This window comes from Grammomys surdaster, unplaced genomic scaffold (genome assembly GCF_004785775.1).
Source record: "Grammomys surdaster isolate TR1022 unplaced genomic scaffold, NIH_TR_1.0 126660, whole genome shotgun sequence".
Classification (NCBI taxonomy): Eukaryota; Metazoa; Chordata; class Mammalia; order Rodentia; family Muridae; genus Grammomys; species Grammomys surdaster.
In genome coordinates, this window is record NW_021621449.1 from 2,011,818 (window position 1) to 2,039,089 (window position 27,272).

General features: G+C 38.7%; 1 pseudogene; it reads left to right on the forward strand.

Annotated features, from left to right (window-relative positions):
* LOC114615353 overlaps positions 1-27,272 on the forward strand; it is a 55,942-nt pseudogene that overhangs the window by 16,708 nt on the left and 11,962 nt on the right.

Below are 27,272 nucleotides of genomic sequence, written 5' to 3' on the forward strand. Positions count from 1 at the left end.
CTCCTCTCTGCCTCTTCTCTGCCTCCTCTCTGCCTCCTCTCTGCCTCCTCTCTGCTGCCTCTCTGCCGCCTCTCTGCCTCCTCTCTGCCTCCTCTCTGCTGCCTCTCTGCTGCCTCTCTGCCTCTCTCTCTGCCTCTCTGCCTCTCTGCCTCTGCCTCTGCCTCTGCCTCTGCCTCTGCCTCTGCCTCTGCCTCTGCCTCTGCCTCTGCCTCTGCCTCTGCCTCTGCCTCTCACCCCAAGACTGCTGGTATTAAAGCATATGCCACCGTGCCTGCCTGGTTCAAGTGATGTTCTTAAAGTCTGTTAACTAGCAAGTAAGTACTTCTTCTCTTTTACTCCCTTGGTTCAGACAAATCTTATAAAATTCAAGCTGCAGTTTGCACCTTTCTCCTCCTCCCTCCTCTTCCTACTCCATCTCCTCAACTTCTCACTCTCCTCATTAATCTGCTTCTTCCTCCTCTTCCCCCTCTTCCTCTTCCTCCTCCTCCTCCTCCTCCTCCTCCTCCTCCTCCTCCTCCTCCTCAGTACTTGAAGGTGAGAGTGAGAACAGGGAAGAGAAGATGTCTGTCCTAGGTACCAGTTAGTTCAGAAGGTCAGGAAATGAGGCACACAGAAAAAAGAGGGTACCTAGTGACCTGAAGCCAAGTTGCACTGCAGAGAATCTTTTCTCATTCAATCTGAGTATAGTATTTGTCTATGAATATAAGAAAAAAGTATTAAGAAGGCAAATTGGCACCATGTCAAGTTAGCTAAACAAAAGCATCATCCCCCGACCCCGGATCCCTTGGGTTTAAGACTTCCTCAGGCATGGGTTGTTCACTGGGTTTTCAGTACCTGGTACGAATTCCGTCTTGCAGAACAAGATTCAATTAATCAGAGATCAGTTGGTTGCCACCATAAAAGTTGTGCCACTATTGCATGGGCACATTTTACCTAGCAGGTCGATATTATACATCATACGGTTCTCAGCTGGATGAGACCATTGAGGTCTTCTCTCCTGTACCAATGGAGAAGGCTTGGCAGCAAGGGAGGAAGCCACAGTACCAGCTTCATTTCTCTACATCCTTTATGTAAGGCGTGTGGTGTCTTCCACAATAGAATATCATCAACTAGTTATTGCAGGCAATCAAGAATAGTGATAAGATGCATTATTGCTTGGGGGTCTCTAGGACCTCACTGACAAACAACTCATTGAAGAAGTATCTCATGCCTAGTTCTGAGAGCTTTGTCTAATGACCTTTGACCTTCAGGTACAACATCATCTAGACATTCAGAGTGTCTTCCTTCTAACTCTCCTTTTAATTAAGTTTCCACGTGGCCTTTTCAAAGATCCTTAATGTTGGTTAACACTCCCACTCTCCCTTCTCTGCTCTCTTTCCCTCCCCTCTCACCTCTCCTACCCTCCCCACTAACCCCTCCCACCCTCCCCTCTCATCTTTCCCACCCTCCTCTCTCATCTCCCCCACCCTCCCTTCTCACTTCTCCCACACTCATCTCAGTTTCAGCTTTCTGCCTCCTCCCACCCCCCAGTACACTGTGGTTTCATGTCTCCTATGTCATGCTATTTTCCCTATGTGAGGGATTTCCCACCCAGGTGTCCCTCTTCTGGTTTCCTTGCTTCCACGGGTACTCCAGATTAAACACATAACTAAATATTTGAAGTGAGGAGCGACATTTGAGAAAGGGCACACAGCCGTTCTCTCTCTGAGCCTGCCTTATCTGTGTAACTTTTAAAAAATTTTGTCCATTTACCTGCAAGTGTTCTGACTTTGTTTTTTACAGCTAAATAAAATTCCATTTTGAACACCTGTACCACATTTTCATCATCCGTTTCATGGCTTTTTCCCATATACTTTCAGAAATGAGTTCAACATCACTAAAATTCCCTTACAACTGCCATTGCTTGATCCCTTATTCACTGCTAGAAGTGACTGTGTCTTCTTTAAGCTTTGCTCACCTGAAGTAAGCTTGTCTCTTGAGACAACTCTGTTACTAGAGAATCTTAAATGACTTTGTCACTGTCTTTACTGTGAATACTTCATCTGATTGATCAGAAACACTTCACCCACCAAAGTTCTGAACATGCATCCCTTACCCTGGTCAGCAGCAACTCTCTGAAGCAAGAGCAGCTACTGAGCCCTTTCTTGATAGTTCTTGAGGAGAGTTAGGCACTGATTTATTCTGTTGAACTGTGCTCAGGAGTTGAGTATTGACTACACAAGCTAATCCCTTTGTAGCTCATCAGAGAAGGAATGGGAAGGCACTGCCTGGTGTACAGTGGGGGTATACCGCTTGCCTGGGACACCCTTTGATTGGATATATTTAACACTAGTAACCCGACTTCACACTAAAAACATTCCTGATTTGGACATGACATTTTGTAGTCTCCATACTGTAAGGTCTCAGGGCAGACAGGTCTCCCAGAACATCAGAGAAATCTTATTGATGATGTCCCTCAAAGTTCCATTTGTGAGTTCCTACCCATTGAATGATTCATATGACTCAGAGAATTCTAGAAAATATACTTAAAAGTTCTCTATGGTGGTGAATTGGCTTAGAGTTGACTTTGTTACTAGATATTAAGTTCATCACAGTTTGGCTGAAACTCCCATCCTATGGTCTATTCTATAAAGCTATTGAATTTGTTGTGTGTGTCAAATTTCTAAATAAGTCGTTCTTATCCTTCCTGATACTGCGACACTTTAATGCAGTTTCTCATGTTGTGGTGACCCCCCAGTCACATGTTTTTTGTTATATTTGTTGCTACTTCATAACTGTAATTTTGATAGTTATGAATTGCAAAGTAAATATTTTTGGAAACAGGTTTGGCAAAGGGATTGTGACCTGATGTTCTAAACTAACATTGTTTTCCTTGTGTTTCAGTTTCCTCTGGCTTACATTGAGGTAAGAAATTTAATGTTTCATAATCATAGAGATATCAATCTTATGAAAGTAACCTGATATTGGAATGTTGTTAACTGGCTTGTTATTTCTCAGGTCACCTTTATTTCTTCCTTCCCAAAAAGAATATTACCAAGTTCCCAAATTCTTTCATCACCAATGCAATGATCCTAGATGCACTGTTGTACTTAATACTTTATTGACTTAGAAAACTTACAACCTCTTTCACAGGATCCAAAAATGAACCGAATTATGCAGTGGCAGAATATTAAGACGAGGAATGGGATTAAGCAAATGTCCTTCAACCTGGCAGCAGAGCCCATTCAGGGCCCCTACAAGATAGTGTTGCAGAAACAGTCAGGAGTGAAGGAAGAACATTCCTTCACCGTGATGGAATTCGGTATGGATTGGGAAGACCAAAATATGAAAAGTGGGTGTCATAGGTTTCCGGTTACCATAGGATGAATTATTTTAAACAAATTGAGTTCCAAATGCTAAAGGCTGGGTTTCATCTGACTCTAGCTAAAGCTATCCATCTAGCAACATGGGACTTCCAGAAGCTGTGAGATTTCCCAGAAGCAAATTGCTTGTTTTGTTTTGTTGCTTCTTTTCCTATTTAAGTAGATACCCCGGTGATTTGCAAGAAGTGATGTAATGTATACCACTCAACATTCTAACTTTATTGGGGGACATGCCTTAATAATGTGAAATCACTATTTCTGAGCACACACTGATCATTTAGAAAACTAAATGATCATTCTGTACCTGAGTGTCTCCTCTCTCTCCCAATAGTGCTTCCCAGATTTGATGTCTACTTGACAGTCCCAAATGCCATCTCTATGCATGATGAGATACTCAGTGTGACTGCATGTGCAAAGTGAGTTACCTGCTTTTGTCCTTTTAGCCTTAAAGACTGAAGGAGCTGATAGAGTTTGAGGCTCCATGGGGAGAGCAATAATACAAACCAACCAGAGCTCCCAGGGTCTAAACCACCAACCTAGGAGCACATAGGGAGGGACCCATGACTCCAGCTGTATATGTAGGGGAGGATGGTCTTGTACTGCATAGGTGAGAGAGAAAGTTTTTGGTCCCATGAAGGCTGGATGTCCCAGTGTCAGGGAATTTGAGGGTGAGGAGGTGGGAGTGGGTTGGTGGGGGACCATCCTCATTGAAAAAGGAGGAGGAGGGATGGGATAGGGGGTTCCTGGGTGTGAGGGGGGAAATGGGGAAAGGGGATAGCATCTGAAATGTAAATAAAATAACCAATAAAAAAGAGAGAGAGAGAAAAAAAAATGGACTCGGACCCAGAAAATCCCTAGAATAATGTCTAGTTGTAGAATACACATAAATGCTACAGTCCTGTCCTTCCCCCACTGCAGTATTTCCCCTGTGGTATTCGTCTGTGTTTCTTATTGCTCTGCATCTATTCACTGCATACATTGCTGATAGCAACGGATAAAATCAATTGTATGAGGCAGTAAAGATGTCCTGCCTTTAAGACAGGAAGAAACCTAATAGGATTCAGTGACCCATGTGAAGAGAACACAAGCACTAAATGAAGGCATCTCACTGCCCTCTTATGGGCTGACAGAAAGCAGAGATACAAGAGCTCCCAGTCTGCCTCCAGCTCAAACCACTGCCACCCAAGTTTAACCTTCAGACATCTCAGTCTTCTGCTTGCAATTCTGTGACTGATAAATGAGGACATTGTACTACAACTAGAATTTCTATTTAAGTCTAGAACCATACGAGAAGGACCTAGCAATATATGCCTGACTGAAACCTCAGCTCATAATTGCTTGTCCTTACAGTGGATGGGCTCAAAAATTAAAAGGGAGAGAACAAAAGCAAATGATTAAGGAGGTTTGTTAGAATAGCTGAGCCCTTTCCCATGCTCCCCATTCATCTCAGCCCCATCATTTAGTAGCTGGGGATCCTGGTTTGTTTACTTAATCTTTTTCAGAACCACAAAAGGGAGAAAACAATGTCTTCAATAGGTTCTTAATAGGGCTAATTTTTTATTATTTATTAATTAATTTATTAATTTACATCACAAGTTCTTAACATATACAGTTAGAGACTGTCAGGAGGTAATATTAATGGGCCATGTTTGTTGTCATTATGAAACTACAAAGAATCAGTCAGAAGACAGTGAGTATCTGCTTTTGAAAGACCCTTGGTTTCTGTGAATTCATCTTGTGACAGATATATCTATGGGAAACCTGTCCCTGGAGATGTAAAGATAAGCATATGCCATGAAAATCAATACTCTGGCTCTGAGACTGAGTCTGAATGCAAAGAGGTCAAAACCCAGGTGAGTGAATCTGTTCAGAGGCCTGTTTTAAATATTCAAGGTTAACTAACAGAAATGCAGACTGCAAAGATGAGAGGAAACTCATATCCAGACACTGAAGGAGGATGTCTGGGACCTTGGGCTGTAGCTCAATGATGTTATACTAGCCAGGCATGTGTGCAATCCCCAGAAGCTGCTCATTGACAAAAGTGATAATCCTGGCACCCACTACTATTAAAGGCATATTTCAACAACTTCACCTGGTCTCCAAATTTATTTTGAGTATATGTTCATTATACAAAATAGTAGGTTTATGATATTTTCATCCAAGTGTGTCATGTATTTTAACCACATTCCCCTGTCCCATTGCCACCTCTGCTCTCTTAGCGGTCCTCATTTCATGTGTCCTCCTCTTCCTATGTAACCCCTACTACATTTGTGTCTTATAGACTATTGTTTTAAGGTGTATTTTAATTAGCACATGTAAAATATAAGTAAGTTGTTCAAAACAATATGCTGTTTATGATTTATTCATTCACATGTATCATGTACTTGATTACCTCATTCATTATGTACCTCCTTTCTATTCCTCCTCCCACCAGAAGCTTCCTCTTGCCAAATTGAACAACTTCTGTTTTGCTGTTCTTTCCTTCTGTTTTGTTTCACCTCCCATATGACAGAAAACTGCACTGTTGTGTGTTGGAGTCTGATATATTTTGTAAATGGTGATAATCTCTGTCACCGTAATATCCTACTATTTGTTTTGATTATCAATTTATCAGCTGGTGAACTCACTTGTTTGCAACTCACATAAATGACAAACCATGCATAGGAACACATTTTGGTATGCTGATATAGATTCCTTTTGTAGATTCCTGACAGCTGAGCATATGGTACCTCGACCTTCTATTTTATGAGGAGCTTCTCTATTGACATGGGTCGTGGCTGTATGAGGTTGTAGTCGCACCCACAATGAATGAGATGTATAGGACGGGAGGGTCTTGTGCTCACAGATAAGCATTAGAGAAAACAGGAAGGTTAAACACACAAGCTTGTCTTCTCATCAGAGGAGACAAGGCCACACCTGAATCTATTCCAGACAGAATCTAGCTCTCTATCTTGAGCAGTTTCTCAGTCAATAAAACCCATCTTTAAGGGAGATGTCATTTGTACTTCACAACAGCTTGTGTGGCCTGTATGTTATCTGTAGGCCCAAATGACTCCTGACTTCCACAGACTTTTATATTTATCTCAGGCATTCTCAACATCTATCGGTTCCCTGTAGTTCTTGATCTAGGAGTGGGGCTTTGTGAAATTTCCCCTTTCCACTACATTAGCTTTACCATTATTTAAGTCTTGTTCAAGCAATCACATTGTTGGGATTTTTTGGGTGTCTTGTCCCTGTTATGTCAGAAAGACACTACTTTTGCAACAGGCATTCTAGTCTTTTACACTCTTTCTGAGTACTTTTCCATGATTTTCCCAGATTCTTAGATGTAGGGGTTATGTTGGAGATGTATTGTTGGAGTTGGGCTATCATAGGCAGTCTCTGCATTTTCATAGGCTGTGGATCTCTATAAAGGTCTCTGTCTCTTGAAAAATAAGATTCTTTGATTAGGTGAGAGCCACATGCTTCTGTAAAGATAAGGATAGGTCTTTGGATACAGTAGGGAACTATATTGATTATGGAAAATGGCATTAGTAGGCTTCTCTCTATAGAGTCTATGTGACTGTTGAAGTTATCAATGTCTTGTTAGTTTAACATTTGTGTTTTGGATAAATGTAGAATTCTGTCCACTTGTTTTAAGTTTTAGAAATTAATTTGGTACAGATTTTTGAAGTATTTCCTTACAATATTCCAAATCTCTTTAACGTCTGTGTAATGTTACCCTGCATGTTTCTAATTCTATTAATTTGGGTCATTTTCTTTCCTTCTTTTGGTTAATTGTGCCAAAGATTGGTCTTGATCTTATCTTCTTAAATCACCATCTCTTACACTCATTGATTTTTTTTTGTATTCTTTATTTCTGGTCCACTAGTATCTGCTCTGGTTTTTTATCATTTATTCCTATCTGGTAATACACAGTTTGGATTGATCTTTCTTTCTTTTTTTCTGAATCCTCCGTTTATATCATTGAATCATTTATTTGTGTTATAACTTTTCTTTATTTTCAGCAGCACTCAGAACTAGTTAAGTCTCTCGCTTACTGAATGTCTTCCAGAGGCTCTTGTGTCATGTTTTTATTTTCATTTAATTCCAGGATTTTAATTTTTTTCTCTTGAGTTCTTGATTCATTCATTATTTGGTACTGTGTTGTTTGATTTTCATGAATTTAGGTAATTTCTGTAAATCCTTGGGCTGTTGATTTTAAGCTTTATTGCACTGTGGTAAGATAGTGTGCACTGGGTTATTTCATTTTTTCTGTATTGGTTCAGATTTGGTTAGTGTCTCACTTTGTTGTCTATTTTAGAGAAACTTCCACTCACACCTTCAAAGAATAAATATTCTTTGGTGTTTTAGTGGAATGATCTATAAACATCTGTTAGGTCCAAATGATAAATTGATGTCATTTATTTCTGATGATTCTGTGTTTATTTTTTTGTTCAAATGTCCTATTGGAGAATTTCAGGTGCAGAAATCAACTATAACCGCTGAGTTGGGTTTCATCAGTGTCTTGAAATCAAGTGGTATGCTTTTTATGAAAGTGTGTGTCTTAGAGCTTGGTTCATAATTGTAGTGACTTCTCAGTTAATTGTTCTCTTTATCAGAATAAAGTGTCCTTCCTTATCTCATCTAATTAATTTTTGCTTCAAATCAGTTTGGTCAGATATTATAATAATAATACCTGCTAGCTTTCTGGTCATTTGCTTTGAATACTTTTCCAGTCCCTTCACTCTGAGGTATCTACCTTGAAGATAAAGTGTGTTTCTTGAAAAAAACACAATGACAGATTTTCTTTCTTAACCCATTCAACTATCCGATGTCTTTTGATTGGAGAGTTGAGGCCATTAATATTTAAAGTTACCATTGAAAGGTGAGTGTTGATTGCTGTCATTTTACTTTTGGTACTATTTATGTTTAATCTTATTTTATGTTTCAGGAATTATAGTTTCATTTGTTTTCTTTCTGTAGCCTGTTAGCTTTTCTTTTTCCCCTTTTCACTATGTAGCATTGTTTTTAGTATTCTCTGTAGATCCAGTTTGTTGGACATGAATTTTTTAGTGTGGTTACAATTTTGTCAATTTTAGTAACTTCTTAAGCCTTGTGAATTTTTAATGTCCTGAGTTTTATATGCCTTGTATATGTCCTGAGTCTAAGTAAGCATCTTTCCAGATGGAATATTTAAATTCAGATGAAATTTCTATACAATGCCCTAAGAATTATTAATTTTTGGTCAGATGATCAACTAATGAGTGTGTAGTAGTAAAGTCACCCATTATTATTATACTTGGATATACCTATTTGTTGCTTAGTAGTGTTTCTTTTATGAAATGTGAGGCATTGACATGCTTACTCAGCATTCTTTTTTTTTTTTTTGGTTTATTCCATTCACTAATAGGTAGTGACAATTTTTTTCTTGTAACTACATGTGGACTGTTCTATTTTATCATATATGAGTATTGATATTTCTGTTTCTTCTCAGCTTGGATTGCCTTGATCTATCCCTTCCTAGCCTTTCTTTTTTGATGTGTGTGTGTGTTTGTGTGTGTGTGTGCTCATACATGTTCTTTTTAGTCTAATTATCTAGCCTTTGTCTTTTTTTTTTTTTTTGGTCATGAGGTGTGTATTATTTTCATCAATCACACAAATAATTTCCTATAATATCAAGGGCAAACAGAGTGCCAGGTAGGTTCACAGTGCATCATTTGTCTTCTATCCATCCATCTTTCAGGTGACCCTTTTTCCACATCATGAGGGGTGTCTCAGAAATGACAGGGTAGAGTGGGAAAATCCTCTATGATTGCTAGAAAATTTCACTCCTTTTTTTCCTATTCAATGTTCTCTTTGGTTGGCAGGGTGTTCTTCTCATTAATCTCAGTTTTCTTCAGATTGGTATTACTTAAGGTGGCGAATTCCCCCACAGCTGGCTTGCCTGACATTTTCTTATAATTCAAGTCTTGGTCTGAGCTGGTACTCCAGGTGCTCCCACTTGCAATGCTGCAGCAAGAGACCTGCCCTGTGTCTCTTAAAGAGTTAAAATGATTTATATTTAGTGTTTTTGTTGATAATTATGTGTTTATTCCTATGACTTTATTGGATGTTCTGGTTGGTTCACATACTATTTATCTTTTATTAACCATCACATCTGTTGCTGATTTTCTCAGTCTTGTTCTGAATTGGTAGCATTCATATCATCATTCGCTTGTTTAAATTCACTTTGAGGTCACTAGTCATTTTCAAAACTAGACTACTGGATTATTTGTCCAACACTATGACAATTTGTGTATCCTAGGATTCAGTTAGTAAAGTGCTATACACTTTTGTACATGTCATGCTTCCCTGCTTGGTCATGTTTCCTCTGTTTCTTTTTCTTTAATTAAGTTATTTATTTACTTTATATCCTGTCCACAGCTTCCGCTCTCTCCTCTCCTCCCAGTCCCTTCTCACTTCCTCTCATGTTTCTCTCACCCATGTTTCTCTCATCCCTTCTTCTCTGAAAAGGGAAGGCCTCCCAAGAATATCAACCAGATTTAGCACATAAAGTTGCTGTAAGACTAGGCACATCTTCTATGGAGGTGGCACAGATGAGACAGCCTAGAAAGGGGAAAGGGATCCAGACAAACTGACATAACAGCAGAAATCAGAAGTTGTTAGGGCAATAAAATTTAAATGAAATAACATATACTACTATGCCAACTATAATTGTAATAATGAAAACAGGGAGGGGAAGTAAGCTGTGAAGACAATATTTAATTAAGAACAAAATAATGATTCTGGTGACTCTTATCTTTCACAGTTCAAAATAACGTCAGTTCTTTCTTATGAAGACAAATCTTGCTCATAGAACCACACAGTGGCAGCTTCTAAGCGCCATTTCACTCTGGAAATGGATTTCCCTTTACTTACTGCCACTAAGTATCTGAGCTATCAGTTTCCTGCCTGCTGGTAAAATGTAGCGTTGAGCTACATCATGCCTGTGGTTGCTATTTTAATAATAGAAAGTAATTATTAAATCCAAATGGCAGGCAAGTTAAGTGCTCCTTACATTATAATTGAGAGTTTTCTTAATAATCTTTAATAGATATCACTTAATACTTAATAAATAATCACTATTTTTGTAGATGACTAAGCCAAGGCAGTATTGTGACTGGTCACCATCATGGCACACAGCAGCACAGTCTTTGAGCTGAGTCCCATGCTTATAACCAGAACACCATTCAATAAGTGCTCATTTTTCTGAAAGAAGTCCTCATGTGTGGGTTTGAGTAGACCATGAATCTGAGCAGTGTGCCATGTTACCTTGCTTATCTCACATATCAGCTAGACAACAATGGCTGCAGCACACAAGAAGCGAACATCACTGAGCTCCAGTTAAACAGAAGCTATTACAGAGTCCAGCTCCTTCGTGTGAATGCAACTGTTACAGAAGAAGGGACAGGTATGTGAGTGACCTAAGAATATAGAAGTTGAAGCTGTTAAAATTGATATCTTTTCATGTCGAGATGATGGCTCAAAAGATGTAGAAAGCAAGCAACTCTCTAATCGGCTTGGTTTTTCAATGTTGTCACTAATTTCTTTTTCAGGATTGGAGTACAGTGGATCTAGAACAACTGAAATAGAAAGAACCACAAGCAAGCTCATATTTCTGAAAGCAGATTCACACTTCAGACATGGGATTCCATTCTTTGTGAAAGTAAGGTGCTTTTAGGTTCATAGATGGTTAAGCTGTAAGGTGTTTCCTCAACCCAGGCCATTCTGCTCGATGTCTGACATCACTGGTTGCAACACAAGAAGTGCAGCTTAGTGGTGGAGTTTGTACAAAACATGCAATTCCCACAACTAAACTGAAGACTTAGAATGGTTATCAAGAGGCTTGAAATCTAAAACATATGCAGCACAGTTTTTATTGATAACTTCTGTGCCTTAAACTCCAAAGTGTCACTGTGTTTCAATGGTGAAGCAACATGTGGTACATATCCATAACAAATCCATGCTCTCCATTAGCCTCTGCGCCCTCACAAGTTGTTCTTGTGATTGTGTCAGAGCATCTACTTCCTGTAATTTACCCAATGGATTTGTTGATGGTTTCAAATGAATATTAGGAAAGTAGGAAGCATCTATAAAATATTGGTTATGAAGTTAAGAATATGATATTGGGAAATCGATAATACCAACCAACCAGAGCACCCAGGGTCTAAATAGCCAGCCTTGGAACACCCATGGCTCCAGCCATATATGTAGCAGAGGATGGCCTTGTCAGGCTTTGGTGGGAGAGGAGGCTCTTGTACTCATGAAGGTTGGATGTCCCAGTGTGGGGGAGTTCAAGGGAGGGGAGGTGGGAGTTGGTGTGTGGGGGTACAACCTTATAGAAGCAGGAGGAGAATGAATGGGATAGGGGGCTTAAGGGGGTGATGGGGAAAGGGGATAACATCTGAAATGTAAATAAATAAAATATCCAAATGAATAAAATATAATACCTCAGTCTCTATACTTTCACAGCACAACTAGTTCTGCTGGTATAGATTTTTGAAAACTAGTTTTTGCATGCTGAATTAGTTGGTGGAGCTTTGAAATCTTTATATAATGCTGAAACAGGGTTTTGTCTTACATTCTGTGTCATATTTCCATGCCTAGACTATACTTTTCTTGTTCAATTTAGGTCCGCCTAGTGGATATCAAAGGAGCTCCTATCCCAAATGAGCAAGTCTTCATCAAAGCACAAGAAATTAACTACACAGATGCTACTACCACTGATCAGCATGGCCTGGCAAAGTTCTCCATAGACACCAGCGGTATCTCAGACCATTCCCTCAATATCAAAGTAAGTCAGAAATGGGAAGGGCATAAGACACAAGGTGAGGCTTTGCAACAGTGTGAACTCAACAATGACTAGCTTAATGAAAAGAATATTCCATGCCAAACTATCTTATTTGGGGGGAAAACACAAAAAGCTTCTGATCATTAATAAAAGTACGATCATATGTTGTGAACACATTTTTAGTGCAATAGTTTTTTTTCATAGTCTCTCTTACTTTATTTATGTTTTAAATATCTCAAGTTATGACTTTCAAGTAAAAAGTGATTAAAAATCCATTTTTGTCTGTTTAGTCAAGGATAGGTGTGTATCTTCAAATTCATTACCTTTGTGTGATACCAATATCTTCATGCTTTGTCTCTTAACTGGGTTGCAGGTGCCTTGAAAGTTGTGGCTATGATTCTTTAGTTTTTCTTTACCACTCATTAAGTATTATAATGATAAGTATGTATATAATTTAAAAACAATGAAAAAAAGAAAAAAAAAAGAAAAAAAAAAGAAAAATAAACAATGAGAAACAGCCACTATACTCCCACTTCTAATGAATAGAAAATGGAAAATACAATGTAAGTTAAACAGTTAAGTGTAAAAATAGAGATAAACTTTATTACTAATAGAACAGGAAAGGAAGTCTGAGAAAAAGGCAAAAGAATTTGTACAGTCTACCTGATTATTTAGTCCACTAAATAATCAGGTAACTATCAAATAAATAATGTATCTTTTGCATACCTCTTATTGTTGACACAACTAGAACAGAAGAAATAGAAAACTGATGAAAGGAAGGAAATAATAAATATGGCTGAGAGTAATAATGGGGACAAAAGGGGACAGTGAAAAGGTCCAGATTAGCCCTCATCAAAACCCAAAGAGAGTTAAAACCCAAGTTAACAAATTAGAGGTAACTATTACAGCACATACTATGAAATCCATCGGGTTCCTAGAGAATAATCTGAAAACTTTCATTCCAATAAGTTAAAAAAAAATCCAGAAGAAACAAACAAATTTCTGGATATTCATATTCTACTAAAAATGAGCCAGAAGGATATAAAAAAAACAAACAGATTAGCAATGGGAAATATGATTGAAGTAATGATCCTATTGAATAATTGAAGAAAGGGACCCAGCACAATAAGATCTGAGACTGAGAAGAACTCATTGCTGAATAGAAACAAAGTTTAAAAAAGAAATATTGTTGTATAAAGATTCAAAAGAAGAAATGCCTCCAAAGTAGTTCTATGAATCTAGAATAACCCTGAGACCAAAACTAGATGAGGATAGAGTGACCAGAAATCTTCAGAGTAATTTACCTAATGGGCATTAAAAGAGAGTCTGCACTGAAAGTCTTCCCTGTCAAATTCAACCACACATTAACCGAATCATGTACCATGATCAAACTGATTTCATAATAAGATGACTTGGACGGTTTCACATTTGTAAACTGACAACTGTAATCAGCATATAAATAGAATCAAGGGTTACAATCACATGGTCATTTCAGTAGTTCTAAACAGTCTATTTTTAAGACATCAATGAGAAATGGTAAAGAAACACATGCAAAGGTGTTCAGCACATTTGGCTCTCAATAGAATACAGGCTAACACTATGCTGAAAGTTCATCTCACCCATCAAAATGGCTATCATCAGGAAAGCAAATGTTGGCAAGGTTATTGGAACAAAGGAACCTATAGGCACAGGTAGTGCAAAGATAAATTAGTATGACCACTAAGATCAGACCTACTAAAATCCAAAGGGAAATCAGTATACATTACAGGTATCCCATGCCCACATACATGCCCATATAAATCAAAGATAATATACATTAGAGACATCTACATCCCATGGCAATCTCAGCAGATCTCAGCACAGTTGGGCTATGGAGCCAACTTTAATGCCTATTGGTGGATGAGTGTTTACAGAGAATCTCTTGGGCAATGTATGAAAGCATCACTTGTCAATAAAATGCTGTTAGACTATTAGCTTAGGCAGGAAACAAGTAGGTGGAAGGTCTGGTACAGAGAGAATGTCTGGGATAGAGTCAGGCGTGGGAAATTTGCCCCAAACTGAGGAGAAATAGCCACAGAAAAGAATAAACAGGATAACTGAATTAGGAGCTAACAGAAGAAGCCACAGATTTTAGACTAGATAATTGTTCATAATAATTCAGTCTTGGAGTCATTATTTTGTGAACTTGGGCACAGGTGGAAAAGCCCACTGTTACATGAATGGATAGTGAAAATTGAAGATATGTGCACTTTGGACTTTTACTCAGATATTTATGAGAAAGTCATCTTGTCTATAGAGAAATGAATGAATTTAGAATTTGTCAATTTAAGAAAAAAGTATAAGACTAGGAGAAATTATCCCCAATATGTCCCTGTATGTCCCCCATACGTGGAATCTAGGGAAAGGACAGGAATGAAGGCAGAGCGGGTCTATTAAGGAGGAAGGGAACCGGAGGAAAACATACGATTGGGTACTAGGATGGATGAGTACTCTCAGAGTACGTTACATTAATATATGAAAATGTTTCTGTCAACTCATTATTTTTCACATTCACAATGAACTAAAATTCTTAAATGTAAAAATTTTCATTATATATTAGATGCACAATAAATGCTTTCTTTGTCTCATAAAAATAGTAAACTTCCCTTTTCTCTCTTCCCTGGTATAAATATTTGCCTCCATTCTGAAAATTGAGGGTATTAGACATTGATCCATTTAATAAAATTACCCTCCATTTTCACTAAGATGTACAAAATATTCAATCATTAAATGAGATGGGAAAATATGCTGATTGATCACAGAAGGGAGATTCTGCCTGCTAGGCAATCTACAGCACAGTACTTTGTTGTTTCTCCAGGTCTATCACAAGGAGGAAAATTCATGTTCCCATTCCTTTTGCATGGAAGAAAGACATGCAGAGGTAGAGCATGAGGCCTATGCTGTTCACTCCCTCAGCAAGAGCTACATCTATCTTGAGACAGAGACCAGCAGCATCTTGCCCTGCAACCAGATTCACACAGTTCAGGCACAGTTTATTCTGAAGGGGAAGGACTTGGGAGTGCTGAAAGTGCTCCTTTTCTACTACCTGGTAAGTTCTGGCTCCACATTGGAAAAAAAAAGACCTCCTCTTCTGACCGTGTCTCTCCTGACACATTGGGTTCTAGGCTGGGGATTTCTGCCTGGAATACAAGAGATTCTTCTATGTCTTCTAGCACACTTAGAAGAAAACCTTGTAAAACATAGATGTTAGCTTGGAAAATGCTTTCCATTTTAGGTCATGGCCCAGGGCAGAATCATCCAGACTGGAAACCACACTCATCACGTGGAGCCAGGAGAATGTAAGTGTCTCCCACACAGTAACATTTCTCCAACTGAGAGTCCACATACTCACCAAGGGAATCTTACTACTGAGCAGCTAACAGTGCCATCGTGCTTGTGTGTCTCCATAGACACTCTCCACAGTAGGAACTCATGGCTCTGCTGTCCAATGTATGCTCTCACTCATGACCTTCAGGAAAAAGTCTCAGAGTCCCAAACTGAGTATCATTCAACATGGTGAAAATCTATTGTGAATATGTACCTCCTGAATATACACAGTACTCCAAGATACATTCTACATGAGGAACCTATGCAATCATATACAGATTATCCCCAAGGCAAATGAGTTATCTTAGTGTCTGTCCAAAAACAATCTGGGTGCCAGCATTAGCTACACTGATTTTAATGTATTTATTTATTTTTATTATTTTTAAATTGTGTGTCGGGTGCATGTAGGTAACCGAATGCCGGAAGCATCAGATCTCCTGGATATCCTGGATCCAGAATTACAGAGTTCTGAGCATCCTGGTATGGGTGCTGGGAATCAAACCTGGGTCTTCTAGAAGACCATCAAGTGATCTTAACTTCTGAACTATCTCTCCTTTTCCTTATTTTTACTTTTAAAGACACTTTATATATTCTTTGAAAGTTATATATATTGATACAATGTATTTTAATCATACCCTCTCCCCACTATGCCTACCGCACCAGGCCCCTGCCCCTGCCCTATTTTATGTCTTTTTTTTTAACATATTGAGTTCAGTTAGTGCTACCCAGATATGATGAGGTATTTGGCCAACCCATGAAACATGGACAATCTACTAGGGACTTCATCACTGAAAAGATCTGATTCTTCCTCCCCTCAGCAGCCATCAACTGTCAATAGCTCCTGAGCTAAGAGTGGATCTTAACAAACCCCTTCCCTTCCATGCTGGACTATTGACTGACTCTCTGTTAATAAGGTCTTAGGCATGGAACCATAGCTGCTGTGATTTTGTGAATGATATGACCCTGTCACCTCTTGGTGATATTTTCTCATTTTTACTAAAATGTGATGCACTTGTCACTCCCTTAATGGGGCCTCTTGCACCTGCTCCTATTAAGATCCCAAGTTACCACTGAATCCTGGTAATCTCGATGCTCTGTTCTGGCAATCCTTTCTTTCCTAAAGAACAGTTATCACATGCAAACCCATGTTCTGTAATTTGTCTTTTATTTTTCATTCTCTCCATGGCCATATCGACTACATGGAGCACAGTTGAAACCATTCTGTGTTTACAGAAGCTTCATCCAAGGCAGTAACAGTAAAACTCTTCTTTATATTGAATTAAAAACAGGACTTATTAGGAATAATTATGTTATTATTCTAATAGCTTAAAAATTATTATTGACACAGGCTAATAGCAAGTTTTAGATATAAACCTGCTTACTCCATACAGTCACAGATATCTTTCAAGTAATTTCTAGAAGTGATAGATACATAGCAAATGGTCAATAACTTTACTGAAAAGGAGTTTCCTTGTCATTGATCAATTATATAAACTATTTAGCAATTTTATAAAATATGCAATTAGTTCTTCAAAAAACATTAAGTAGGAATCATCTTGAGAAACAATTAAAGAGACTTCAAAAATGCATAAATTTCTCTCACAAGATGCAAATACTGTGAACATTGCATTGAGAAAAAGTTTAATACCAAAGATATGCTTATTGTTGCCAAATGTGGCTTGTTTCTCTGAGATGATTATTAATTTTCTGCTTCCCAAGTACCAGGCTTTCCTTTCTGTTAGTCTTCCTTTTACCTGAATAATAAGTGAGACATCAGCCAGGGTTGTCTCTTCCCTTTTTATAACAGGAATATCTAACATGCTGTTTGGGAAGCTAAGGAATAAAAGAGATAAGAGGTTAGCATATGACTCGCTATAAATAACCAAGATAACTTTTGACAGTGAACATCTTGGTGTAAGACATCTTAGTGATATCCTCCTGAGATCATTAGCATGCAAACAACCAACTACAGGACAGGAAGACTGTCTTCCACATACAGACAGTCCTCCAAATCCCTGTGCTCAGTTATTTGGGTTTTCTTGTCAGTAGTCTGACCCATAACCATCTTTTCCCATTCCCTCCAGCTGAAGTAAAAGGCAGCTTTGCCTTGGAGATCCCTGTGGAGTTCAGCATGGTCCCCATGGCTAAAATGCTCATCTACACCATCCTGCCTGATGGAGAAGTGATTGCAGATTCTGCAACCTTTAAAGTTGAAAAGTGTCTTCGCAACAAAGTGAGGGATTTGTTACCTAAAATTTTTATTTAAAAGGGGGGGGGGAGTCTTAAAGACAAAGATTTCAGATGAATATGCTAAACCCAGTCACTGGTGTGTGCCTCAGTGGCAAAGATGTGAACAGTACCAGAGTGCCAGATTTCAATTCACAAACTCCACACATGGTTGGAGGTTTAAGAGAGAAGAAGCAAGGAAGTGGAGAGCAAGAAAGGAAACCAAATCCTTTATAACTAATTTAAAGTTGTATAAATTACATTTTATTGTATTTATCTGTGTGTTCACATGTGCATATGAATATGCACACGTGGGGAAAGAGAACAAGTTTTAGAAGTCTGTGTTCTCCTTCCTCATGAGTCTGAGTGGTCAAGCTCAGCTCAACAGGCTTGTCAGCAGGCATCTCTACCCACTGAGCTATCTCATAGACCCTTAATGTTACAGAGTCTTACATGAGACCAGTCATAGCATCCAGGCCTATCAATTGTTAGTATATATTCCCTCATGTTTTTCATTATGATTTTTCTGCATGTGTGATAAGCACATAATACCCTTAAATTTTCTGACACAGCATTTTGATTGTGTGCTGCATCATAGATCTTCAGTTCCTATTAACATTAGGCAGTTGAAACTATGTCTGTTGGTTAGTATCTATGCTTTTCTTACTTTAGAGTAGTTACCCACACCTCTGATCTGCTTTAATCAGCCTCTTTCAATACAACCCAGTGTATGGCAGTTTGCTCCAGTGGCAGAAATGAAATAGAAAGCATTATGAGATGAAGGTGAATGGCAGATGATCTGGTAGCCAGACAGGCAGATGTAGATGTATTTCCAATTAGAATACTGATTTTTCTACCCCAGGCATAAGGTTCATCATGAAAAAGTTCTTTAAACTGAGTAACTTTGTTGGCTGCTTATAGTGTGAGTCTTTAATCCCAGCACTTGGGAGGCAGGCAGATCTCTGAGTTCAAGGCCACCTTGGTCTACAGAGTGAGTTCCAGGACAGCCAGGGCTACACAAAGAAACATTGTCTCAAAAAAAAGTCACCAGACAGAGGGAAAGAAGTGAAGGAGGTAGGGATGGAGGGACAAAGGTAGAAACAGACAGAGACAGAGAGAGTGGGAGGAAGGGAGAGAGGGAGGGAGGGAAGGAGGGAGAGAGGGAGGGAAGGAGGAAGAGAAGGAGGGAGGGAGGGAGGGAAAGAGGGAGGGAGGGGGAAGAGAAGTACAGAGAGAAAGAGAGAGACAGAGATCGAGAGAGTGGGAGATAGGGGAGTTGGGGAGATAGGCGGAGAGGGAAAAGAAGTGAAGATCAGAAGAGAGGGAGGGAGTGTAACTTCAGGGCTGCAGAGATGAGAGTAGGTAATAGCACTTGCTGCACTGAATTCTGATTCTAGCATGCTTATAAAAGCCATCAGAACCAGAGGGTCCTATAACCCCAGTTTTGTGGGGCCTAGAGGCTGGGACTTGCCTGCTGCCAGTTTAGTTCCAGGATTATGGAACTAAATAGGGATAGTAGGGATATTCTCAAGAGAATAAGGTAGAGAGTGGGAGCAGGCCGCCCACACCATCTTCTGGCCTCTGCTGGATACATGGGTACGTACACCTGCACACACGTGTGCATGACAACACAGTCACATACTTGTGCACAGACACACACCAAAAATGAGCTATTTGTAAGAATTTCAGGGAGCTGAATTTGTCTTTTATTGCTTCAGAGTTTGACTGACATACTTATTGTCTTCTTAAATCAATCCCATGGGAGAAAGGAAAGCAAGGAACCTCAGTTGTGCTTCTGACAGTATTCATAATGTGGAAACAGAGATACGTGGGCAGAGTTCCAGGATGACTCAGCCCTGCAGGTTTCAGGGCCGGAGAAGCAGGAAACCGCCGCTAAGTTTGATTTTCCTTCTCTCAGGTGGACCTGAGCTTCAGCTCATCTCAAAGTCTTCCTGGCTCACAAACCCATCTGAGGGTCACAGCTTCTCCTCAGTCCCTCTGTGGCCTGAGAGCTGTGGACCAAAGCGTGCTGCTCCTGAAACCCGAGGCTGAGCTCTCTCCTTCCTGGGTGAGTCCCTTCTGCCTCTGTCCAAAACAGGTCAGCAGAGACTGGAAGTGACCCTGGTTCTGATGAAACAGTGATTGTTCACCCACTAGGGCTCTTGAGTGTACAAATACTGCATTTAATGCTGGCAGCGTCTCTAAGGGAGCTCTTCATTATAAAATCATGAAGAACGGATCAGAAAACTTTAGCGAATAAACTGAAGACAAAGAAGGAAATAAGGCGCTCTGTGAGTTGCGCTGTGCTCTTACTTCAGCGGTCCTGCCCCAGGAGTGTCTTGTCCCCTTCAGTTGCTCATGCTGGAGCTTTACAGAGTCACACTCCACGTGGGAACCAAACAAAACTGTTTATGCAAATAGAATCTTGCACATCTCAAGAGTTCCCGAAATAAGAAAAAAAGATAGAATGATTTAAAATTTTAAATTTTAACATGCAAGGGTCTTAATTATTTTGAAAATTCTCAGAAGCACAAATGAAACCATATACTTTACAAGGGTTTTGCCCAAGAAAATGACAGTAAAACTCTTCTTGTTAATGAAGTAAAAACAGGGTTTATTAGGAATAATTATATGATCACTCTAATAGTGTAAAAATTATTGACACTGGCTAATAGAATATTTTAGAATGTACGGTAGATCTATAAATTTAGGAACAGAAATCTTTAGTCTAGATAATGCTGGGAATTTACTGGTCTCAAAATAACACGTAAATTAAACCAATATTTAATTTAACTTTAATGATGAGATGTTATCATGCACATGCAGAAAATGTTTTGGAAAGTATCCCGCTAAATATTTTTCATTTTGATTTTTACTTTCCCCAAATCTATTAAACCAGAGATTACTTGTTTTTAGCAGACAAATACAGGCAATTTGTTTAAAAACACAAGGGTTATTTAAAATGGAGGGTGGAGTTCCCTTGCTCCCCCCACCATGTCCTCTTCATGCCCTGGGTGCCTGTACTTTTGATGAGGACAGCTATTCTTGAACATTCAAGAATATTTGTAGTGGTCACAGTGATTATTATTTTTTTGTCTGTGTGTGAGTATCTTCCAAGAAGCCAACCAGCCTGTCAACTCAGGAACCACAATGTCAGCCAATGCTAATCCTCACATGCCCTCCTCATCTCCTGTCTCTTACAGATATACGATCTGCCTGGTATGCAGTACAAGAAATTCATCCCAAGTTCCGACCCGTCTGAAGAAGATGATTGTGTGTGGTATGGAACCTGGGAAACTGATGAACACCCAGACTCAGTACAACACAGAGAAGAGATGGATGTCTACAGATATTTGGTGGTAAGCTCTATTATCTATCGGCATCCTGATCTGTGAATTATTTAGGTTTAATGAGATGCTACATTAGTAAACAATTTCAGGCTTAGACCAAGGATATGAGTCACTGGCAGACCACCCACCTTACATGTAAATCTACATCTTGGAAAGTGGCCAGTCTAGACTATTTGTCTCCCTCTATTGCGGAAACTGGCACAGAGTGGGAGACAACTGCTTAGTAGCAGTAGTAGTAGTAGTAGTAGTAGTAGTAGTTGTTGTTGTTGTTGTTGTTGTTGTAGTCATATTAACAGTTTTTCAGAAAGGCTCTCATTATGCAGCTCTGGTTGTCCTGGCTCTCACTCTGTAGACCAGGCTGGCCTCAAACTCACAGAGATTTGTCTGCCTCTGCCTCTGCCTCTCAAGTGCTGGGATTAAAGGTGTGTGTGTCACCATGCATGGCTGTGAGGGACTTTGAAAAATGACAGCCTTGCATCAGAGAGAAGGCCTGTACATATGCCTCATTATGAATTCTGTGTTCCTCACTATACTCCCTCATGAGTATGAGACACACAATTTGAATAGGAAATCTACTTGAACATGGAAAACTATATGTGAAGCATTTACTGCAAATATTATACCTTCTTTTTTTCAGAATTTTGAGGTATTTCACTTGACTAATTCTTTTCTTTCTAGGACATGGGTTTAATGGCACTGACAAACTTGGAGATCAAATATCCTACATTTTGTTATGAGTATGACATCGTTCTAATGGCAGGTAAAAGAACAAATCAGTATTTTCCGAACAAAAGAAATATGAATTATCTATGAAAGCTGGTAAAATAAAACTGTACTGCATGTATAGAATCTAAGTAAGATAAAAAGAACCCAAGCTTACCAGAGCAAAATGTGCTCAGATGTATGCTGGTACTACAAGGAAGTTAAAGGCTGGAGGTCCTTCCTTCAATATTAAAATAAGACAAAATGCAATAGTTATGGTGATACAGGATCATTGTTTGAAGTGGAAGAACTTTTGTAGATGTGATGTGAGTGATTAAGACAGTTCCCTAAGTATTAGAGAGGAAAGAGACAGAAAATCAAGGCATTGCAAATAAAGGTGAGGACCGGAAGAAAAAAATTCACTTATGGTTGACGTAAGTGCTGCACACTCCTATATTAACCAAGGAACCATTTAATCCTTCCCTCTTCCTCTCATGTAAGTCCCTTTCAGAGTGATTGTGCTATTTGAATCCCACCAACAGTGGATGAGGGCTCCCTTTCCCTGTATCTTCTCCAGACCGTGTTGTCAGTTGTTTTGTTGACCTTAGCCATCCTGACTGGGATGAGATGAAACTGAGTTGTTTTAATTTGCATTTCCCTAATTTCTAGCATAACAAATACTGTACAAAATATGTCTTAATCTTTTAAAATTTCTTTTGAAACCATTGTTAAGATCCACAGCCCATTCTTTAAGTTATGCTGTTTGTTTTCTTGACTCTTTGGTTTTTGGGTTCTTTATTTAGTTGGGGTATCTATCCTATATCAGATGTATAGCTCATAAAGATTTTCTCCCACTCTCTGATCTTTCAATTCACTCAACTGATTGTTTTCTAGTTGTGCAAAAAAGCATTTCAGTTTTCTGAGGTTCCATTTGTCAAATATTTACCTTGGTTTCTAAGTGAATGGGTATCATTCAGAGTCCTTTCTTACACATGTATTTTGTAGGGTTGCTCCCTATGTTTCTTCCCCTAGCAGTGTCAGTTTTCATGTTGAGGTGCTTGATGCATTTTGAGCTGGTTTTTGTGCAGGGTGATAGATATAGGTCTATTTTCATTCTTCTATATGTGAGCATCCAGTTTTCCAAGCACAATTTATTGGAGATGCTGTCTTTCTTCTGGTGTGTGTCTTGGCATCTATGTCCACTATCAGATGCCTGTGATTATGTGAATGTGTTTGGGTCTTGTATTTTGTTCCATTGATCTACATGTCTATTTTTGTGCTTTTACCATGATGGTTTTATTACTATACCTCTGTAATATAACTTGAAATCAGGAAACACTATATTATTATTTATATTCTAAATACTATATTTATTTTTTATCTTTGTTAACATAAACTAAAACATTATTCTGACTGGACTATATTAAGTTTATTCATACTGATTTGAAAGGAAATTCAAAAATCTTCACAACTTTCTAAAAGCAACATGGCCTGAGGCACTGTGACTACTCTAGACAATGGAATAATTGGGCACCTATCCCTGTTAACGTAATGGATGATAAATTTAAAACACTAGAAAACACTTAGTTCTTGAAGGCAAATAGAAAGACTGAGGTCAGGTTACAGGTTGTGGCTATCACAGAGAAGGACCTACAGAAATGAAGCTATGTGTGTCTATGAATTAACAAACTGGGAGAGATTTTCTATGCTTAGAAGTCAGTTGGGAAATACTTAGGTGAAACCCTTACTAAATCTGCATGTGTAATTGTTCATGAAAAAAAAAAGCAGAGTACAAACACTCCATCGCCAGCTTTAAATCCTACCTTTCATGCTAGTACAAACCCAAGCCAATGCTAAGATTCTTGGGTAGTGTACTTCTTATTTCTAACCCAAGAATTTGTACTCATACCTCTTTCAGTTTTAATACAAATTGAAAATCTGTAAAAAAAAAATACTGGGTTAAACATACAGAGCTTAAGAAGAAGAAGAAGAAGAAAAAAAACATTGCAAGAATATCTCTGCTGATAATGTAGACATCCTTCAGGTCTTGGCTGGACAGATTCTCATTGTAGTCACAAGATCTATTATTTAAAATTGTATTGTGGATCTTCATTCCTCCTGGGGGGCATATTATATATGTAAGCATTCACTAACTATCCAATATCCAACCTAAGAAAGTACGCATTATGGTTCCTTCCAACTTCAACTACTCTAGGGGAGATTTTACCTTTGATAAAAAATGTTACCCTATCTGCTCCAAAATGAGTGATTCAACCCATTATTTCCAGTTTTACAATAATGGTGTTTAACAGTTAAGAAGAAACTGAAAATTAAGCTACATTTACATTGCACCATCATGTCCGTCCCATTGTATTCAAGTACATTTCCATTTCCTCCATTGTAAATTCATAGTACCTGAGGTGGAATATGATCAAACTCTCAGCTTGGCAGCAAATAAAGATCTACCACCTGAAGAGCCACCACGTAAAGATCCATCACCTAAAGATCCACTTACTGAGACCATTCGAAAATATTTTCCTGAAACATGGGTCTGGGATATAGTCACAGTAAAGTAAGTGATTTCCATTTGTATAACTTGGGCTGGGTATAAAATTTTTCTTCTTTTTCTTGTATTTCTTTAATATTTATCATAAGCAAAGGAAATTGGTCATTTAGAAAACCATAGCATATCAACCCATCAACTATAAAATACATGTATTTACATCGCTCCTAGAAAATGTGCATAAAAATTATTATGTACCTTCTTGATAGTTACTATTCTTGATCAAACTATTCAGGATCACCATATTGACTAGTCGGTGAGGCAGTCTTACATGGAGCTGACTATGGGACTGATACGTGGAGTAGATAATAGAAGTCATAAAACTGTTGTGTGATATTTTGAAGATTGAAATTCAGAGAAAATTTTAATCTATGTTCAGATTATTACTAACTTATGAATTTAGAGAGGTTTTGGGGATATGACTTGAGTTGGAAAAACAAGATTACAGAAAGACCTTTTATTTTACCATCTGGAGTCCTGTTTATTCTGTTCACTTCCTATCATTCCTTTGAAGGACTCAAAGGGATGGTATCTTGTCACACTCAGAGTTACCATCTCAGAGATAACAAATTCATGAGCTCACTTTCTGTGCTTTACACTCACTCTCCCAGCTCCTCTGGAATGGCTGAAGTGGAAATGACAGTCCCAGACACCATAACTGAATGGAAGGCTGGAGCCTTCTGCCTGTCCGGTGATACTGGCCTTGGCCTCTCCTCGGTGGCAACTCTCCAAGCCTTCCAGCCCTTCTTTGTGGAGCTCATAATGCCCTACTCTGTGATCCGTGGGGAAACCTTCATGCTCAAAGCCACTGTGATGAACTACTTCCCTACAAGCATGCGGGTGAACACCTTTCTGAATTAATCATGACCAGAGGGGAAGAGGACAATTAGTGTGTGTAAATTATAACTAAGACTTAAAGGAAAAGAAGAAAGAAGGGAAGAGATTGTATTGGAAAGGTCAGCAAAGTGATTCCAAATGCTTAAACAATTCCCAGACTCTAGCTACATATATAGAGCAAAGAATTGTTTAACAATATGGATACTACATAAAATTAGGTGATGTTGCCAGTATTTAAACAGCACAAACTGTACTGACAGAAATAGGATATTCCATGTAGCCTCTGTATACAATCAAAGGACATGGTCCACATAGATATAGGGGGTTGTTGTCAGGATAAAATGGCCTATTGTTTTATAATGGATTTTGCTTTTGTTAGAGGTAGGTGTATACTTCAAAATAGTAGTTAGAAATCTAGTACGGTAAATGTACTTCTGCCATCAAAATAAAACAAATATAAGTAGACACATATGTAATTATCTCCTTAATGGTTTGTGTAGATAATACATAGACAATAGCTAAATAAAGTTTAGGACATGTGTGGATGAAATCTATGCAAGCCTTCTATGTCAACTTACATGACATTTTACACATGTTTTCCAAACACATCCCCTCCTATTCTGGTTCTAACACAAATTCTCTTCACACTATTTTGCCTACCTACTCCTGTGTATAACACCTTGTCCTTCTCCAGAGACATCTTTTATTTATTTATTTATTTATTTATTTATTTATTTATTCATTTATTTGCTCTTTCTTTTTCCCTGTGGGGTCACAGATGGGTGTGCAGCTGGAGGCCTCTCCTGATTTCACAGCTGTCCCAGTAGGAAAAGACCATGATTCTTACTGTCTTGGTGCCAATGGGAGGCACACCTCATCCTGGTTGGTAACTCCCAAAACTTTAGGTGAGTGAAAATTTTGTAAGGGGGCTCTACCCAGAAAAGATGAGTGTAGGAAATTTCTTCAGTTACTTTCTTCTCATTGGGTCCCTAGGAGGAAGCTCACAGTCAATGCTGTTGCTGGTGTGTGCTTACCACCTTCTTAAATATAACTTGAGCCACTACTAGAACAGAGGATACCCTGCAGATCTTGGGGCTTGGTGGATGTCAGGTTCCTGGCAGATCTGAGCTCAGCTCTCTGGACCATTTGTTTCAGGGAACGTGAATTTCTTGGTGTCTGTTGAAGCACAACAATCCCCAGAGCTCTGTGGTTCTGAGGTGGCCACAGTTCCTGAAACTGGGAGAAAGGACACAGTAGTCAAAGTCCTGAGAGTTGAGGTGAGTAACCCTCCTCAGTTGGCAGTGTGCTTAGTCCAGAAAATGGAGCAATGTTGACTAAATTTAGATGAAAAATAAAAGATAATAACTTACGACTTTGAGATAGATCATAGCTGGCAAGCACATGCTTTAAACCCATATGTGTTTTGTTCTCTTTTTCCTTCCTAACCTTTCAACTGAAGCTTTGGGAGCAGGGAAGATAATACAAGACAGTTTATCTTCTCAAGGCTATATCTCTTTCTTCCTATTATGCCCCACCCCCTTTTCTTCATTATCTTTCCCTATGGGTTTCTTTTTGAGCTAACATGCCCAAATTCTCACATGATGAAGCCATTCCAGCCCATGGACTCACAAGTAAAGCCGTCTCTCAAAAAACAAAACAAAACAATAACTGCCTTCAGCAATTCTGTGTTTGCACACTCAGTGTTTGATTTCTCATGTCTGAATTTCCTATCTTTTTGTCCAAGCCTGAAGGAATCAAGAAAGAACATACCTTCAGCTCACTGTTGTGCCCATCAGGTGAGAACCTTTCAAAACAGCAATGAGATAGTGACTTAAGATGCCTGCTTAGAGATCTTTCAATATTCCTATAAGAAAATCAGAATACTGTATACCTTATAAACCCTAAAACACCAACAAAACCAAGTCTCATAAATTAAGATCGTAATTTACCTGATGCAGCTCTAAAGAGTATTGTTCACCTGGGAATTCATGGTTCACTATAGCTTTTTTATTTTTAGAATACAGAAGCCTCTTCCTCAATCTCAATAGTTAGAA